The sequence below is a fragment of the Schistocerca gregaria genome, chromosome 4 (genome assembly GCF_023897955.1).
Source record: "Schistocerca gregaria isolate iqSchGreg1 chromosome 4, iqSchGreg1.2, whole genome shotgun sequence".
NCBI classification, from domain to species: Eukaryota; Metazoa; Arthropoda; class Insecta; order Orthoptera; family Acrididae; genus Schistocerca; species Schistocerca gregaria.
Window position 1 is genome coordinate 631740706 of NC_064923.1, and position 20093 is coordinate 631760798.

Here is a 20093-nt window from a genome sequence, read left to right on the forward strand (position 1 = left end):
AGTCCTCCCTCCAGCATGGGTGTGTGTGTTTGTCCTTAGGATAATTTAGGTTGAGCAGTGTGTAAGCTTAGGGGCTGATGACCTTAGCAGTTAAGTCCCATAAGATTTCACACACATTTGAACATTTTTTGGAGCACGATATTGCATACATAAAACATAAAAATCTTCCAGGATGTCACACTTCAAATCGAATTTTAGTTGATAAGGCGAAGGCAATACGTGCAAGAAAGGATGTTGATATGGAGCAGCACATTGTGGCATGTGTGTTAAAGTTGGGCTTAGGAGTGACGAATTTCAAGCAAGTTAGGAATGCTGCACTTTGTGCACTGAAGAAGAAGAAGACAATGACGAAGAAGGTATTTAAAAAACAGTATCCTGACAGTTATGTATGCAGCTGAAAGTGCCCTGAAGCATAAAGGACCGGTTAAAGTATGCAAGGTTTTGCTGATGACCAAGACATCAGGTAGAATTATCCCCTTCCTTATTCCTGCCATTGCAGGTCTCTCAGTGATGGGTTCACTGGCTGGTGACACCCCAAAAATGTGCTTGCAGCCCACATTTCCAATTTGTTTTTAAAATATTTAAATCTTGGTGGATCCCCATACCTAATAAAATCTTACAATTTCTTTCAGTTAAACAAGCGAAAAGATTTTTTTATGTTCAAAAAGGCATTAACCATTTAAGAAAACAATCATTTAAGAGACACCCCCAAAAATGCGTTCACCACCTCGTTGCAAATGCGCGTGAATTGCTTTTCGTGCTATTGAATCGGTGTTCCGTTTGCAGAACAGTCATCCCCCTGTTTCCACGGGTCGAGGCGTCCTTTCACTCCGTCAGACCAACATCTTCCTCAAGGCATGACCCTCACCCCAGCAAAACTAGAGAACACTAAGGCGTTTGTTAACGGTCGGTTGCATACCACCTGTCCACAAGCGATTTTAGTAAGTACACATTGGAGGGGAATACGAGTCCAGCCGAAAATAGGACAGTGCCTCTGTGAGATCACACTCGATGTGGAACACTGAGCTACAAGGGCTCAAAAGGTAACGGGCAGAAAGAAAGACCCACAGCATCCACATGGTTATATCGAAGCAAAACACAATAGAGATGTTATGGACACCCAGAACAACTCAAAGAGGTGGCCGACAACGACAGGTCAAACCAGAAAGCTGTCCAACTGAGTTCAGCTCTGTAAAAGACAGCAACTTGCACAGTTCAAGGGTGGGTCTAGGGATACATACCTGTCACCTCGAAGAAATCAGGAGATATCTAGAACAGTACACCTGCCACCAGAAGGAGCCTGCTCAGGTTCGTTGTTTCGGGAACTCACGCAAGCGAACAGCTGTGCCAACAATCAGAGTTTTGTGTTGAGGCTCAAAATTCGTGTCCAGGATCTCAGCACTATAGCCACTCCACCAAAAACCAGAAGTTAAAGAATGTCATTAAATATTGGAAAAACGACCAGGGCAGACGATGTTCCCCTTCAACCGAACGCAAACACATGTGGGTCTCTCGTTCTGGAAAGCGACAGGGCCTCCTGCTCTCCCTTCTGGGGGTCACGTCATAGCTCATACTGCCACTTCCGTCTGGCCAGAGCCACTCAACAAGACCCTCACGAATCGATCACTCCGTCCGTTATACTGCTGATCGCGATCTCTCGCTGAAATAGAGCTGTCGCCGCCACGCTAGCGCCTCCACCAGGACAAGAATATGTCAAAAGCGAAAAAGCAAAGGACAGACTGACCCCAAGATTTCGAAGGAAGCTGAACCGGACAGCTCATCAATGGTACTGAATTTTGTTCCTTTTGAAGACAGCTACGGTGATGTGATATGAGCTCATTTGTACAGTCCTTTACTAGTGTACACATAGGTAACATACGAGCGAGGAATTCCTCGTCTGTCCACTCTGTGGATGCTATCAAGCCAACAGCACAAACGGTAATCTAATGGGGTATCGGATGACTTCGATGACCACCCGAAATTACTCCACGGTGGCCTATCAGCTACATATGTCCACCAAGGTCACTCGATTCTTACTCCATTAGATTATTGTTTGTGGGGTTGACTTAAGAGGGAAACGTACAATTGCAGAGTGGACCCAATGGAAGAACTTCTCGTTCGTATTTTACACGTGTGTTCTCAGGTAGAGGACTGTACAAATGAGCTCATACTAGTAATACAGCAAGAGGAGCTGCAAAATGTGTTGCAGTGGACGGAACAATCTTTGAACATAATTTTTGAGTAATTAAACAAAACGCTAGTTCACACGGTTTCATTTACTATCACCTGCATTTGTCCTGGTCCCCACTGCATTTATTACTTCCCTTGGAACCTATGAAGAAAAAGAACATAAGTTTATATGACTTTTTTTCCAGAATCAGTAACACCATATTCATTCAAAGCATGTACGTTTCCTTCACTCTGTGCAGCAGATGTGAATTCATAGCAAGCAGCTGCCACAACTGGGTCGTGCTCATGTAACATCATTTTATCGTCCTTAGCGTATGGTTAAAACATGGTTAAAGCAATTATATAGTTGTTGTAACATGAATAAACTATAGAACAGTAAATATTAAATAGTTACTTTGCATTTTAAAATAATTTATCGCAGTTTGACCGTATATAAGCAGTAATGAGTTTCTTATGACAAGATCATTCGACAATGCGTACAGCAAATAGATGATGTTGTACATAAATGCATTACATTTTACTAAACAAAAATAATAAGGAAAAAGCTAAGTTGCAAGCTACACTATGTGATCAAAAGTATCCGGACACCTGGCTGAAAATGACTTGAAAGTTCGTGGCACACTCCATCGGTAATGCTGGAATTCAGTGTAGTGTTGGCTCACACTTAGCCTGGTGACAGCTTCCACTCTAGCAGGCATACGTCCAATCAGGGACTGGACGGTTTCTTGTTTACCTGAGAGCACGTGGCCCACCGAATGTTGGCTGGACTGAGGAAGCACTCTTCTGACGTTTGAGCTAGGTACAGCTATTGACATAGTACACACGTACCGTTTATTTTACATTTTACGCGAGTCTTTTGCCCTTTTGGGCGTTATGTATTAATGTTGAACCATGCCTCTTTAGGCACTTTGTAGTTTTAGTGTGTTCCAAAGAAGGAGTGGTTATAGACGCCTATGTCTGCAAGCGGTTTCTATTTGCAATCGAGGTGGATTCTTTTGTTGTTGTTGTGGTCTTCAGTCCTGAGACTGGTTTGATGCAGCTCTCCAAGCTACTCTATCCTATGCAAGCCTCTTCATCTCCCAGTACCTGCTGCAGCCCATATCCTTCTGAATCTGCTTAGTGTATTCATCTCTTGGTCTCCCTCTACGATTTTTACCCTACACGCTGCCCTTCAGTGCTAAATTGGTGATCCCTTGATGCCTCAGAACATGTCCTATCAACCGATCCCTTCTTCTAGTCAAGTTGTGCCACAAATTTCTCTTCTCCCCAATTCTATTCAATACCTCCTCATTAGTTATGTGATCTACCCATCTAATCTTCAGCATTCTTCTGTACCATCACATTTCGAAATCTGCTATTCTCTTCTTGTCCAAACTATTTATCGTTCAAGTTTCACTTCCGTGCATGGCTACACTCCATACAAATACTTTCAAAAACGACTTCCTGAAACTTAAATCTATACTCGATGTTAACAAATTTCTCTTCTTCAGAAACGCTTTTCTTACCATTGCCAGTCTACATTTTATATCGTCTCTACTTCAATCATCATCAGTTATTTTGCTCCCCAAATAGTAACACTCCTTTACTACTTTAAGTGTCTCATTTCCTAATCTAATTTCCTCAGCATCGTCCGATTTAATTCAACTACATTCCATTATCCTCGTTTTGCTTTTGTTGATATTCATCGTATATCCTCCTTTCAAGACACTGTCCATTCCATTCAACTGCTGTTTCAAGTCCTTTGCTGTCTCTGACAGAATTACAATGTCATCGGCAAACCTCAAGGTTTTTATTTTTTCTCCATGGATTTTAATACCTACTCCAAATTTTTCTTTTGTTTCCTTTAATGCTTGCTCAATATACAGATTGAATAACATAGGGGAGAGGCTATAACCCTGTCTTACTCCCTTCCCAACCGCTGCTTCCCTTTCATGTCCCTCGACTCTTATAACTGCCATCTGGTTTCTGTACAAATTGTAAATAGCCTTTCGCACCCTGTATTTTACCCCTGCCACCTTTAGAATTTGAAAGAGAGTATTCCAGTCAACATTGTCAAAAGCTTTCTCTAAGTCTACAAATGTTAGAAACGTAGGTTTGCCTTTCCTTAATCTTTCTTCTAAGATAAGTCGTAAGGTCAGTATTGCCTCACGTGTTCCAGTATTTCTGCGGAATCCAAACTGATCTTCCGCGAGGTCGACTTCTACTAGTGTCTCCAATCGTCTGTAAAGAATTCGAGTTAGTATTTTGCAGCTGCGGCTTATTAAACTGATTGTTCGGTAATTTTCACATCTGTCAACACCTGCTTTCTTTGGGATTGGAATTATTATATTATTCTTGAAGTCGGAGAGAATTTCGCCTGTCTCATACATCTTGCTCTCCAGATGGAAAAGTTTTGTCAGTACTGGCTCTCCCAAGGCTGTCAGTAGTTCTAATGGAATGTTGTCTACTCCGGGGCCTTGTTTCGACTTAGGTCTTTCAGTGCTCTGTCAAACTCTTCACGCATTATCATATCACTTATTTCATCTTGATCTACCTCCTCTTCCATTTCCATAATATTGTCCTCAACAACATCGCCCCTGTATAGACCCTCTATATATTCCTTCCTCCTTTCAACTTTCCCTTCTTTACTTATTCTTTGTAACCATTTAATTGTCCACGATTGATGAAACGCTGCAATGCTAAAAGTTCTCAAACATAAAGTTAAGTGTGTTGTAGTACATATCCAATAGTTTTCTAAAATTTATGTAGTTCATTGCCAATGTTCTGTTTCCATTTTATGTTTTAAGAGAATATGATCATGGCAAGAGCCTAAGCCAGTTGCTGAAGAGATTAAAATTGCTATCTTGATGGAAAATTGTAAAAAAACTGCGTACAAATGATAGCGGACACTTATTCTAATTTTGTGTCTTCGGGTAACGGAAATGTGTTAGCATTTAATCTTGCAGCCTTCCTGAATTCGTCCTGGACTCGACGTTAAAGCGTCTTCTCATTTTCTTATGTCCATACTGGATGTTATTTAAAATATATCTCACTTTCTTCCCAAATGGCTACTGCAGTGCATCTAGCCATCTCACACGTGATCTGTAGCGGAAGACTGGAAAACTGCACAGCTGGCTTTCATTATCTTCAGTGATGCGGGACATCATGTAATTGTACACCGAGTCACTCTATACATATCCTATCTGTCAAGATTGGAGACACCATTTTCATACGGCAGTAGTCCTTGTATGGAAGGCTGTAGAAATATGTTCGCGGTATAGTAAGTGTTCGAGAATACACATTTCACGATGGAAGTCAGAGTTTCTCAAAGGACCTCTTTAGGATGCTCACAAATCTGAAAATCCCCTTACTCATTGCATGCACGAAGTCTTGCAAACAGTAGACGCTGGTGGAAATACGGAACCTGTGACACTACAACCAAAGTGTTGACCACTATATAGCTACGACTCTACAAATTGTCTTCACAAACAGATGCTTGACTCATAAATTCCGAAGTGTTACTCTGAACAGTGAATGATAAACAGAAAACAAAATAAAGTTCGCGGTTACAGAATGTTAGGGAATGAATGTGAAAGTATTTTCACTAGCAGTCGACATGGCCTTCACCTTTAATATGATGTATTTCAACAGCGTGCACAGAAAAACAGAACCGACATTAAAATAGAACAACATTAGTGATACAACTACGAGGACGCGCTAAAAAGTAATGTCTCCGATTTTATTGTGTGAAAATTCCTAAAGCACTGCAAATAAAGCTAACCTTTTTAACATTCTACATCTTTATTCTTCATGTACACCTACTTGCAGCCCTTTGTTGCTAGAGGGGACCGAATTCTAGCGTGTAACATAGCGGTGTGTAACGTCACTATGTTGGTGCTTGTGAAACAGCGTGCTGCAATCGAGTTTCGAGTTCGAAGAGTTCATCCACGCATGAGAATGCCAGACCACACATGAGCGGTGCAACAGCCTTGGGTTCACTGTCATCGATCATCCTCCATATACCCCGGACTTACTCCATCAGATTTTCATCTGTTTCCAAAACTTAAAGAACACATTCGGGGACGTCACTTTGACAGTGATGAAGCGGTGCAACCAAATGTGAGGTTGTGGCTCCGTCAACAAAGTCAAACATTCTACAGTGCAAGTCAACAAACTTGACTCTCATTGGGAGAAAGTGTTCGTCGTCATGGTGACTATGCTGAGAAATAAATATGTAAACATGAAAAGTAAAGATGTACAACGTTAAATACATTTGTCTTATTTAAAAAACTTTAAAAAATTTTAAATGAAAAACTTGGAAACATTAGTTTTAACATCGTTCAAGTACTTAAGACAAATAATGAGAAGCGATAGGAAATGGAACAAACACGATAAATCAGTAATGGGGAAGGGTATGAAAGACAACTTTGTTGCTTCAGTTCTGGGAATCTACAGTTTATCTGTTAACCTAATCACGTCACAAATGTGACCCCAAGGCTCTTTCAATTAACAACTGGAACAGTTGTACCAAAAATACATATCTTCGACCAAGTTCGTGCTTCTATGCTATTTTCTGGTGGTGTCTTAGAACTATTAACAGATGGGGCTGGAATGCCTGTCACGTGAACGGGATGCCGGAAATGAGTGAAACAAGATGGCGGCCCTCTTGCAGTTTTGCACCAACTTGGAGCAGCGGAGTGTCATTAGATTTTTGTGAGCTGAAGGCTTGAAACTAGCTAAATTCACCATCGGATGGCAGTACAATATGGTGAGAGTTGTATATGTTAACCACAGATGCACGAGTGGGCAGATAAGTCCAAATGGATACTATCGTGTTGAAGATTCTCTTCGCCCTAGACGTTCAGCTTGGGCAGTCACGGGGAACAACATTTCCAGAGTTGATAAGGGGAAAAAAGGAATATTGCGGTGAGTTATATTTGCAGCAACGATGAACATTAGTAATGGACTAGTCCACCATATTGCTCATGACGTACTGACGTTGAAGAAAGTGTGTGCGGGTAAGGTTCCAAGATATTTGACATCGGAAATTAAAAAATGACTCGTGGATGTGTGCGGGGAGATCTGAAGTTCGTCTGCTTGTCCCCCCCCCCCCTTCCCGCCCTCCCCCCGCCCCACACGTATTCCCGAGTTCTGACATCTTCAGATTATCAAATTTCTAACCGACTGAAGAAAGATTTTACTGGCTGATGATAAGAAAGTCTACGCAGCAGTGTATAACCGGTTAGCACAAGCGCCCCACCCCCACCCCCACCCCGCACAAAAAATATTTGCTAGTGGAATTGATATGCTTGTCCAGCAGTGTCACAAGAGAACTTGAGGGAAATTACGTTGAAAAATCATTATTGTATTCCATTATCGTAATAGAGTATTGAAAAATTGGAGTTTCTTCTGAAAAACTTGTGTTTTAGAGAATCGATGTAATACTTTGTATCCTTATCAAGTGACTTGCGACGGAAGTAGAATGAATCCAGGACGCGTTTCTAGGTCGTTACAGTCCATACAAAGTGTAACGGAGATAGCGAACGTGCACGAGGACGACAAAAAGTTTTCCTTCAACCCTGTCGGGTACATTTGTGGAAACAATACACTAGATAGTGCAGTAATTCTATTGGAACCTGGGTACATCTCGAGAAGGCATCATGAAACACCTGTAGATAGTGGTGCAATATGCTTTGTAAGGTGTCATATGGATATATACGTGAATTTAGGAGCACTCATATTTCTCGTGGACACTATTCAAACAACAGCCAGGATGAAACAAGAAGAAAACTCGATTAAAATCTCGCCACACCACCTTTGAGCTAATGGTACAGTAACTTTTTGAGAGGTTCAAGAAATAATAGACAGTCTCGATTTCTTAAAACTCGATTGGTTGGAGGCTCCCAGCTTTAATTGTCATATGTGCACCAACATTTTGCAGTGGATCTCCTGGTGTGTGGTGGAGCGTACGTAATCACGCAGCAATCTAGTTCCTCCCATTAATGTTCCGCAATGGGAGAAAACGAATGTTTTCTCTGATTTCCAAAATTGTCGTTTCACGAAATATATCCTGGGGTAATGTAAAGCCTAGGAATTTCGAAATGTCACGACCCACAGCTTCCCTCTTACAGCGCCTGTCACTGCAGACATATGAGCGCCTGGCTGAGCGATAACATGACAAATCAAGGTATTCTTCTTTAGATCTTCCCAGTCTCTGCACCATGCGACCTTGCGTTATCTTAAGGAAAGATAATTTCAAAAACGATGTGGATGGGATCCAGTCATCGGCCTTAACAGCTCAGAAATATAACGACTGTTGTCCAAATTAGTGGTGAACTAGGGGTGAACAAGTTGAGTACCCGAATGCTACCCATGCAATCGTGCCAGTTGCTGTGGCCATATGACGATGACAAAAGCAATTGGTCAAGGTTCGTTAAATCGAAAATTGGGCGCACAATTAGCAGTGCGACACTCTCTGCTGCAACGGCTAGGGAAATCGCATCAAGCCGGCCACTGTGACCGAGCGGTTCTAGGCGCTAGAGTCTGGAAGCGCTCGACCGCTACGATCGTAGGTTTGAATCCTGCCTTGGGCATGGATGTGTTTGATGTCCTTAGTTAGGTTTAAGTAGTTCTAAGTTCTAGGGGTCTGATGACCTCAGATGTTCAGTCCCATAGTTTTCAGAGCCATTTGAACCATTTCTGAAATCGCATCAAGCGTCGCCATCCTGAAAATCAACAGTGCTATAGATGCCGCCGAGCTGTGTGTAGATACTACCCGTGCTGCAAACAAACCCATTTCCTGACTCAGTCTATGTGACATGGCTGTAAGATCCTGCGCCGCCAAACATACAATACATATGTTCTTTTGGATGACAGTAGCATAGGGGCCGTTAAGATCCTACGTTGCATTGCTTGCGATCCTTCCGAAACAATCGTCCCTATATTCTCATGATTGTCCTGGATTCCGGAGCAACACGAGCAGCGGATTCACCACTGTCTCGGTAGGCCACTGACCTGCCGGTATTGAGTATCTGTATGTCCATCATTTTAACGAAGGTTGCAAGACTCGGCTGTTCAATAGATGATGTCAAATTAAACGCATTTCAGCCGTCAATTTTCAGTCTTATTTTATAGCGCAACGGGTTTCAGCTTCTTAATATGCTATCCTCAGGGCCCTGACCGACGTGTAGGAATAATCTACCTCACTTGTGATCAAAACAGGGGCGATCAATACTGGTATTGGTAGATATTTGTTGCAGTGACCCCTTCAACCATCCCCTGCTAATTTGTAGTTCTTGAGCCACCTAGTTGCTCCGAGCACTTCACGAGATATAGTGTAGTAATCTCTGGATGTGTTTTGTTCTTTTGATGTGGTTCGAAATCTCGGTATTCTTTTGTTTCCTCGGCATTTAGTAATTCTTTGAAGTGATCAGCTAGAATGCTGGCATTGTCTTGATTACTGTACGTTAGTTTCCCATTTTTATTTTTCATCCTGAGTGTGGGTAGAGTATACTTTGATTGATATCTTCTGAATGTCCTGTAATGGTCCGTTGTTTTATGTTGTTTGAATGATACCTCTATGAAGTGTAGGGTTTATTTTTGATGGTCCCTTTTGATTCTTCTGATTTCCTTGGCCAGCTGTCTTCTGGTAATGATTAGCTCTTCTCGAGTTTTTTCAGTTTTCTTTTGCTGATAATTCAGCCATGCTTGTGCCTTTTCTGTATTGCTTTAACACATTCTTCATTCCACCAGGCATGTTTGTTTCTTCTTCTGACAGGGGCAATCTCTTCGGAAATGATTTTCAGTTTATCAATAATCTGTCCCAGTTCGTCGCTTGTAAGTGTTTTGGATCTCTCTGAATACAACACATTATCTATAAAATAGCTGGGGTCATATTTTCTCCTCCGTGTGAATTTTTGGGGTTCACTTAATTTTTATCTTTAAAATGTAATGATCTGAATCGATGTCCACCCCTTGATGTACTTTGACGTTATAGATTTCCTTGTGGTACTTTTTATCCATTAAAACATGGTCTGTTTGAAACTCCCCCATTTTAACATTAGGACATTTCCCGGTTATTAATTTCTGCAGTTTTCTCTTATATCTTGTAGTTCCGAGAGTAAGTCCATGATCTGTGCAAAGTTCAATTAGCCTTTGCCGATTCTTGTTTGTCTGTTTATGAGCTGGCCATTTACCAACAACAGTGCGATATTTTCTTTCTTTCTCAATTTTTGCATTGAAATCTCCAAGCAAGATTTTAATATGGGTGTCAGTGATGTCCGATATCAGTTTGTCTAGTTCTTACCAAAATATTTCCGTTCCTTCCTAATCTTTCGTGTTTTTGTCATTTGTTGGTTCAAAAAATGGCTCTGAGCACTATGGGACTTAACATCTGGGGTCATCAGTCCCGTAGAACGTAGAACTATCCTAAGGACATCACTCACATCCATGCCCGAGGCAGGATTCGAACCTGCTACCGTAGCAGTCTAGCGGTTCCTGACTGAAGCGCCTAGAACCGCTCGGCCACCGTGGCCGGCTCATTTGTTGGCGTATGGACGTTAATCAGTGTATATATTTTGTTCTGTACTTTGATTGTTAAGGTTTCCGATCTTGGGGATTTTGACGAGAAGTCCTTATGAACCAGAAATCCCATTCCAAATTGCAGGACACTTTTTTTTTTTACTCTTTTTCCACGAGGACCTTTGTGGAGACGGTAACTCCCAGATTCAAAGAAGTCCTGATCTACGTTTCGAAGTTCCTGAAGGGCTATTATCAGAATTTTGTTTTGTTGCATTAAGTCTGTTAATTATTTAAGTTTACCAGTTTTCATTATTGAATTTATATTTAATGTAGCAAAGAAAGAGAATTTTCCGGGTTTATTGAATTTAAGTCTCTGCTGCCTTTTGTCTGTTGAGCTGCCAGGTGCTCCGACTCGCCACAATCTTCAAAGTGACGCCCCACCGTATCCGAGTGGTGTCTTTTCTTGGACCCACCATGCTGTGTATCCAAGGCTGTGGATTCTTTCGTCAGAAGACACTCTATGTTGGGTTGATTGTCTGATCGGTGATCAGTGTTCTGTCCGTGGTCAGGATTTAGGTAATAATAATAATAATAATAATAATAATAATAATAATAATCTCCCCGTGGAGGCCTGGGAAAAGAATAGGCCTCCAGTATGTTCTGCCAGTCGTAAAAGGCGACGAAAAGAACAAACCACTAATAGGGCTAACCCCCCTTTTAGTGTGATTAGTTGGTTCAGGACACAACTAAAGAAGCCTTGGACAAGGGCCGTCATGGTCGGGGACGACGCTTGAACCCTAAGCCCGCCCACAATGGTAACGACACTGCTAGCCAACTGTAAAATGATTTAAATCCAAATAGAGGTGTTTTGCAGGATATGCTTCCTGCAACGACCCTAGAAGGAAACAAAGACATAGGATGAGATGGTCAGATGAAGTTAATCGTCAACTCATGTTCTGTTATTACCAAGCAACAAACCTAGGAACCAACACAACTGGATACAGATCACAAGTATACACAACATTTATTACCAGATACCCAGAATTAAATTTTTTAACAGAACAACGACTCGCTGATCAGATCCGTGTAATAATCAAAAATAACAGGATACCCCAGTCAGAATTAGAAAACATCAAACAACAAGTACAACAAATACTGGAACAAAATAATGTGCAATCAGAAGAAGATGAAAATATAGTAACGGACTCACACATGCGAGAGCAAACAAACAAAGAACAACACTCATCAATTAAACAATCAGAGGAAAACGAAATCTTAAGACTACCACCAGAACAAGTACAAATAGAACACGAAGTGACGCACATGTTAGATACAGAAGAAAAATTTCAGCTGACATATATAGAATACAAAGACACAAATACAGACATTAGACCATTCTTGCATAGACCGCCAAATAACCCACAAGTCGAAACAACAATAAAAACTATCAACACAATCATACAAAACAAAATAAATGAAAACACAACTATGGAAGAGTTACAACTACTGGTTTATATAGGAGCTCTCACTACAGTAAATATACACACTAGGTAGAGATCAGAACCGACCAACACACAGAAGAAACCCACAAAATCAACATGGCAACACAGGCTACAGATCAGAATGGAAAAACTGAGAAAAGACATTGGACAGCTAACACAATTTATAAGACATCAAATGTCAGAAAAAAACGAAAAAGGTTAGGTAAAATCTCACAACAAGAAGCGATAGAGCCATTAGATGAAAAGAAGCAGAAATTACAAGCATTGGCCAAACGACTTAGGAGATACAAAAAAAGTGAAAATAGAAGGAAACAAAACCGAACATTCAACACAAACCAAAAGAAATTTTACCAGACAATAGATAACACACACACATTAAAATAGACAATCCACCAAACATCACAGACATGGAACACTTCTGGAGCAACATATGGTCAAACGCGATACAACATAACAGTCATGCACGGTGGATAGAAGCAGAAACAGACACATACAAGATGATACCACAAATGCCTGAAGTGATAATTTTGCAACATGAAGTCACCAAAGCAATTAACTCTACTCACAATTGGAAAGCCCCTGTAAAAGACAAAATAGCAAATTTCTGGCTAAAGAAGTTCACCTCAACACATTCACATCTAACTAAATTATTTAACAGTTACATTGCAGATCCATACACATTCCCTGATACACTTACACATGGAATAACTTATATGAAACCTAAAGATCAAGCAGACACAGCAAACCCAGCTAAATACCGCCCCATAACAGGCCTACCAACAATATACAAAATATTAACTTCAGTCATTACACAGAAATTAATGACACATACAACACAGAACAAAATTATAAAAGATGAACAAAAAGGTTGTTGCAAAGGAGCACGAGGATGTAAAGAGCAATTGATAATAGATGCAGAGGTAACATATCAAGCTAAAACTAAACAAAGATTGCTACACTACGCATACATTGATTACCGAAAAGCTTACGATAGTATACCCCACTCATGGTTACTACAGATATTGGAAATATACAAAGTAGATCCTAAATTGATACAGTTCCTAAACATAGTAATGAAAAATTGGAAAACCATACTTACTATCCAAACAAATTCAAATAATATCACATCACAGCTAATACAGATTAAGTGTGGAATATACCAAGGAGACTCATTAAGTCCTTTCTGGTTCTGCCTTACTCTGAACCCACTACCCAACATGCTAAATAATACAAATTATGGATACAATATTACTGGAACATACCCACACCAAATCACACATTTGCTATACATGGATGATTTAAAACTACTGGCAGCAACAAATCAACAACTCAACCAATTACTAAAGATAACCGAAGTATTCAGCAATGATATAAATATGGCTTTTGGAACAGATAAATGTAAGAAAAATAGCATAGTCAAGGGAAAACACACTAAACTAGATTATTACATACTGGATAACAGCGACTGCGTAGAAGCGATGCAAAAAACAGATGCCTATAAATATCTAAGATACAGAGAAAAAATAGGAATAAAAAATACAAATATTAAAGAAGAACTAAAGGAAAAATATGGACAAAGACTAACAAAAATACTGAAAACATAATTTACAGCAAGAAACTAAACAAAATCTATAAACACTTATGCTATACCAATATTGACCTACTCATTTGGAGTAGTGAAATGGAGTAACACAGACCTAGAAGCACTCAATACACTTACACGATCACAATGCCACAAATGTAGAATACATCACATACATTCAGCAACAGAAAGATTCACATTAAGCAGAAAGGAAGGAGGAAGGGGATTTATCGACATAAAAAACCTACATTATGGACAGGTAAACAATTTAAGAAAATTCTTTCTAGAACTAGCTGAAACTAGCAAAATACACAAAGCAATCACTCATATGAATACATCGACTACACCACTGCAATTTCATAACCACTTCTACAACCCTTTAGATCACATATCATCAACAGATACGAAGAAAGTAAATTGGAAAAGGAAAACACTACATGGCAAGCACGCATACCATCTAACACAGCCACACATCGATCAAGACGCATCCATCACATGGCTAAGAAAAGGCAATATATACAGTGAGACGGAAGGATTCATGATTGCAATACAGGATCAAACAATAAACACCACATATTACAGCAAGCATATTATTAAAGATCCCAATACCACAACAGATAAATGCAGACTTTGCAAACAACAAATAGAAACAGTAGATCACATCACAAGCGGATGTACAATACTAGCAAATACAGAATACCCCAGAAGACATAACAATGTAGCAAAAATAATACATCAACAGCTTGCCTTACAACATAGACTTATAAAACAACACGTTCCCACATACAAGTATGCACCTCAAAATGTACTGGAGAATGATGAATACAAATTATACTGGAACAGAACCATTATAACAGATGAAACACCACCACATAACAAACCTGACATCATACTCACCAATAAAAGGAAGAAATTAACACAACTAATCGAAATATCCATACCCAATACAACAAATATACAAAAGAAAACAGGAGAAAAAAAAGAAAAATGCATCCAACTGACTGTGGAAGTCAAGGATATGTGGCATCAGGATAAAGTTGACATTATACCAATTATACTATCAACTACAGGAGTCATACCACACAATATCCACCATTACATCAATGCAATACAGCTACATCCAAACATATATATACAACTACAGAAATCCGTAATTATTGATACATGTTCAATTACCCAAAAGTTCTTAAGTGCAATATAACATATACCGTACAGTTAAAAGGAAGTCACGCTTGACCATGGTCTGCGTCACTTTCTACTTCTGACCAGACATAACGTCTGAGATAAGAAAGAAATAATAATGAAATACTTACGAATTAATCGGCAATGGCCTTGCCGCAGTGGATACACCGGTTCCCGTGAGATCACCGAAGTTAAGCATTGTTGGGCGTGGCCGGCACTTGGATGGGTGACCATCCCGCCGCCATGCGCTGTTGCCATTTTTCGGGGTTCGATTCCCGGCTGGGTCGGAGAAAAACTGGCTCTGAGCCGTATGGGACTTAATTTCTGAGGGAGTCAGTCCCGTAGAACTTAGAACTACTTAAACCTAAGGACATCACACACATCCATGCCCGAGGCAGGATTCGAATCTGCGACAGTAGCGGTCGCGCGGTTGCATACTGTAGCGCCTACAACCGCTCGGCCACTCCTGCCGGCTGGCTAGGAGATTTTCTCCGCTTAGGGACTGGGTGTTGTGTTGTCCTAATCATCATCATTTCGTCCCCATCGACGCGCAGGTCGCCAAAGTGGCGTCAACTCGAAAGACCTGCACCAGGCGAACTGTCTACCCGACGGGAGGCCCTAGCCACGCGACATTATTATTATTACTATTATTATTATTATTATTATTATTATTATTATTATTATTACCGCTCTAATCTGAAGTTGCATTTCCTACCCTTGATGTGATGCTTTAAACGCGAATGCTTCGAGTATATATATCTTACCACTGTACATGCAGCCTGATTTATGCCGACTATTGTGTAACGCTTCACGAAAACTGTGTCAGTTTACCTGTGTCAGTTTCTTAAATGACCACTTCCCCGATCCCCGAAGTATGATACCGTAATTATAGAACGCAAAATCCAGGAATTGAAGGCTTCAAATCGCGTCTCATATTTTGAAGCTCGGAAACATAGATCATTTATATCCTGTCTCAATGGCCGGTAACACCTTTTTGTATTAATTACGGCTTTGAAGACGTAACTTATCTTCCCAGATGACTTGCTGAAAGAAAGATCCTTCTTACCTGAATGTCTCGAATTTAGGAAACAGCTTTTACATTAAATAGGACATACACAATTTAAATGCGGGACTGTGATTCTTTGGATCTGTTGTGACAGACTGTGGAATCCTTTGGGCATTCAGGCCGCCCAGTTTGCTGCTGGATTTCCCATCCCCATGCTGTCAATAGTTGAGCCTGGATTGACCTGTGGGAAACAATCCTCGGGTCACATTCCAGCGTTCAGTCATCCAGGGACACCAGTGGAATTCTGAAGACAATCCCAGCATAGGGAGTGAAAAGTCGGGTAGTGTGGAAGTAGCAGACGGATGACTGGAATATTTTATGATCAACTACGTTATACCTGTTCGTTCGCAAAGAGATGTTGTACCGTTTGAAATCCTCGGCCAGCTCGTCTTGCCGATATTTTGCACTTCTGCTTCCATTGAAACACAACACCTTACCACTTGTATATATATATATATATATATATATATATATATATATATATATATATATATATATACTCCTGGAAATGGAAAAAAGAACACATTGACACCGGTGTGTCAGACCCACCATACCTGCTCCGGACACTGCGAGAGGGCTGTACAAGCAATGATCACACGCACGGCACAGCGGACACACCAGGAACCGCGGTGTTGGCCGTCGAATGGCGCTAGCTGCGCAGCATTTGTGCACCGCCGCCGTCAGTGTCAGCCAGTTTGCCGTGGCATACGGAGCTCCATCGCAGTCTTTAACACTGGTAGCATGCCGCGACAGCGTGGACGTGAACCGTATGTGCAGTTGACGGACTTTGAGCGAGGGCGTATAGTGGGCATGCGGGAGGCCGGGTGGACGTACCGCAGAATTGCTCAATACGTGGGGCGTGAGGTCTCCACAGTACATCGATGTTGTCACCAGTGGTCGGCGGAAGGTGCACGTGCCCGTCGACCTGGGACCGGACAGCAGCGACGCACGGATGCACGCCAAGACCGTAGGATCCTACGCAGTGCCGTAGGGGACCGCACCGCCACTTCCCAGCAAATTAGGGACACTGTTGCTCCTGGGGTATCGGTGAGGACCATTCGCAACCGTCTCCATGAAGCTGGGCTACGGTCCCGCACACCGTTAGGCCGTCTTCCGCTTGCGCCCCAACATCGTGCAGCCCGCCTCCAGTGGTGTCGCGACGGGCGTGAATGGAGGGACGAATGGAGACGTGTCGTCTTCAGCGATGAGAGTCGCTTCTGCCTTGGTGCCAATGATGGTCGTATGCGTGTTTGGCGCCGTGCAGGTGAGCGCCACAATCAGGACTGCACACGAACGAGGCACACAGGGCCAACACACGGCATCATGGTGTGGGGAGCGATCTACACTGGCCGTACATCTCTGGTGATCGTCGAGGGGACACTGAATAGTGCACGGTACATCCAAACCGTCATCGAACCCATCGTTCTACCATTCTTAGACCGGCAAGGGAACTTGCTGTTCCAACAGGACAATGCACGTCCGCATGTATCCCGTGCCACCCAACGTGCTCTAGAAGGTGTAAGTCAACTACCCTGGCCAGCAAGATCTCCGGATCTGTCCCCCATTGTGCATGTTTCGGACTGGATGAAGCGTCGTCTGACGCGGTCTGCACGTCCAGCAAGAACGCTGGTCCAACTGAGGCGCCAGGTGGAAATGGCATGTCAAGCCGTTCCACAGGACTACATCCAGCATCTCTACGATCGTCTGAATGGGAGAATAGCAGCCTGCATTGCTGCGAATGGTGAATATACACTGTACTAGTGCCGACATTGTGCATGCTCTGTTGCCTGTGTCTATGTGCCTGTGGTTCTGTCAGTGTGATCATGTGATGTATCTGACCGCAGGAATGTGTCAATGAAGTTTCCCCTTCCTGGTACAATGAATTCACGGTGTTCTTATTTCAATTTCCAGGAGTGTATATATTCCGTCCCGGTAGATTCTCAAATTTACCTTGGATCACAAGAGGGATTAATATTATTGTGAAACGAAAAGAGAAATGTACCTATTGGCACGAACAAGTATAAATCCTGTAGTCGTTTCACACTACAAAAACTATTCGAGATTACTAAAGAAAGTTAATAAAAATCAAGGAACATTCAAGGAACATTCACATGTCAGAAATCAGTGGTTACGACAGCATACCTAAGGCTATATGGAACACAGTGAAACGAGAGACAGGACATCGAGGCACAGAACAAGACAATATCACTACTGAACTAAATTGAAGGACTACAATTTATGAGTCACAGGTAACAAATATGTTTAATAATCATTAGTTAAATATAGTAGAAAGCATAGAGACAAACAATTCAAGATAAAAATCACAGCGGTATGTTGAAAAAATAACTCTCAATTCAATCACATGAACATGGGAACTTCAAATTTCTTAGGTTTCCATATCGATTAGAATATAAATAGGAAACAGAATGTTTTGGAACGCCTAAAACAACTTAGTTCAGCCATATTTGCACTTAGAATCATTGGATATCATGGGGAGAGCAAATCAACAAGATAACATAGTTTGTATGTTTTCATGCAATAATGTCTATGGAATAATGTTCTGGGAGAACTCATCTTTAAGAAATAAATTTTTCGTTGATCGAAAATGTTCTGAAAAAAAATATGTGGTAGCCACCCACAATCATCTTGTAGACAACTGTTTAAGGAGTTAGGCATTCTGATTACTGCTTCACAGTATATTTCTTCCTGATGAAGTCTGTCGTAAATAACCCACTACAGTTCCAAAGACACAATTATGTTCATAATTACAACTCTGGAAGCATTACTCCACATCAATGTTGTCTTTTGCACAAAAAGGGGTGGGCAGTGCTTCAGTAAAAATGTTTGGTTACTTAACCGGTCACCTAAGATTTCTAACAGACATTAAAGCGAAATTTGAAAACAAACTGAGAAAGCTTTATCTTGAAAACTCCTCCTATTCCGCAGAAGAATACCTATTATTGCAATGTGTAAAAGGTAGTGGGTAGGAAGTACTAACTCACATCCGTACACCTTACTTTCTTAAAAAATGAAAAACTAAAACAAACTTAGAAATGTTCATCGTATGACCATTAACACAAATTAATTTGAGATGTGAACTTAAAATGATTCTTTCCAATTAATTACGAATTATCGTACATAATGACCCATGGAATATGAAATTAACGAACTAACCAGCCAAAAATCGCACGTTCCACGATCTATTTGGGTTTCGAACGTTTTGTAAAAAACATGACAAAACTTTATTTGACTTTCGATTTTAGCTACGTGGTAAAGAGGTAAAGAGGTAAAGATGTCAGCGTATATGGTCTACCGATGCATGACACTGTACTGATACAGATGTGATTGATTTTCTAGCTACATAAAGTGATAGAGTGTGTGTTCCAAAGTCGATAGTGTAAGTTGCGTGAATAATCAACATCAGGAAATCTCAGCTTGAGGAAGTATGTAGTGTTTCACGTAACAGAAGTTGTTTAGGTTCTCTCTTCCATTGTCATCCAAGAAATCGATGTGCCTATTTGCTTGTTCCGTACGACTGTAACTAGTACAGACGGTCGTTACACAGCAGGCTGGGTGTGGCACTGAGAGGCCACGCCCTGGCATTCGCCAAATCGCAGTAGCAGTGCCTGCCTTTTGTTGCCCTCTGTGAGCACGAACGCCGCTGCCAGCCAGACATGATGCCTCGTTGCCGAGGTCAACATCAAATCCGCCGCGCGCTAAACGAGGCGTTGCGTCGCTTCCTAGAAGAGGCATCCGTGACATCTCGGAAGACACCAACTCTTCATTGTTCTACAACTTTCAGCTGCTGCTTTACTGGGAAATTTTAGTTTTCTTTCTTACAGAAGTCACAAGGAAACACAGTTTTCTACCAATTGTCCATTCGGAAACAAGGCTTATTCTGAAACTTGTTAAAATCAAAACAATATCGGGTGTAGTTAGAAGGTAAAAATCAATCGTACCGCAAGATAATATAGCAATTAAAGCTAATGACTGAGTGGTCCATGATACCAAACGTACAGGACTCCTGTTAAATAGTCATTTTATAAATTTAACTGAGAAACTCAGTGCTATT

General features: G+C 41.2%; 1 pseudogene; it reads left to right on the forward strand.

The window, feature by feature from the left end:
• The first annotated feature begins 15095 nt into the window (after positions 1-15095).
• On the forward strand, positions 15096-15212 carry LOC126268465 (5S ribosomal RNA; annotated as a pseudogene).
• The last annotated feature ends 4881 nt before the right edge of the window (positions 15213-20093 follow it).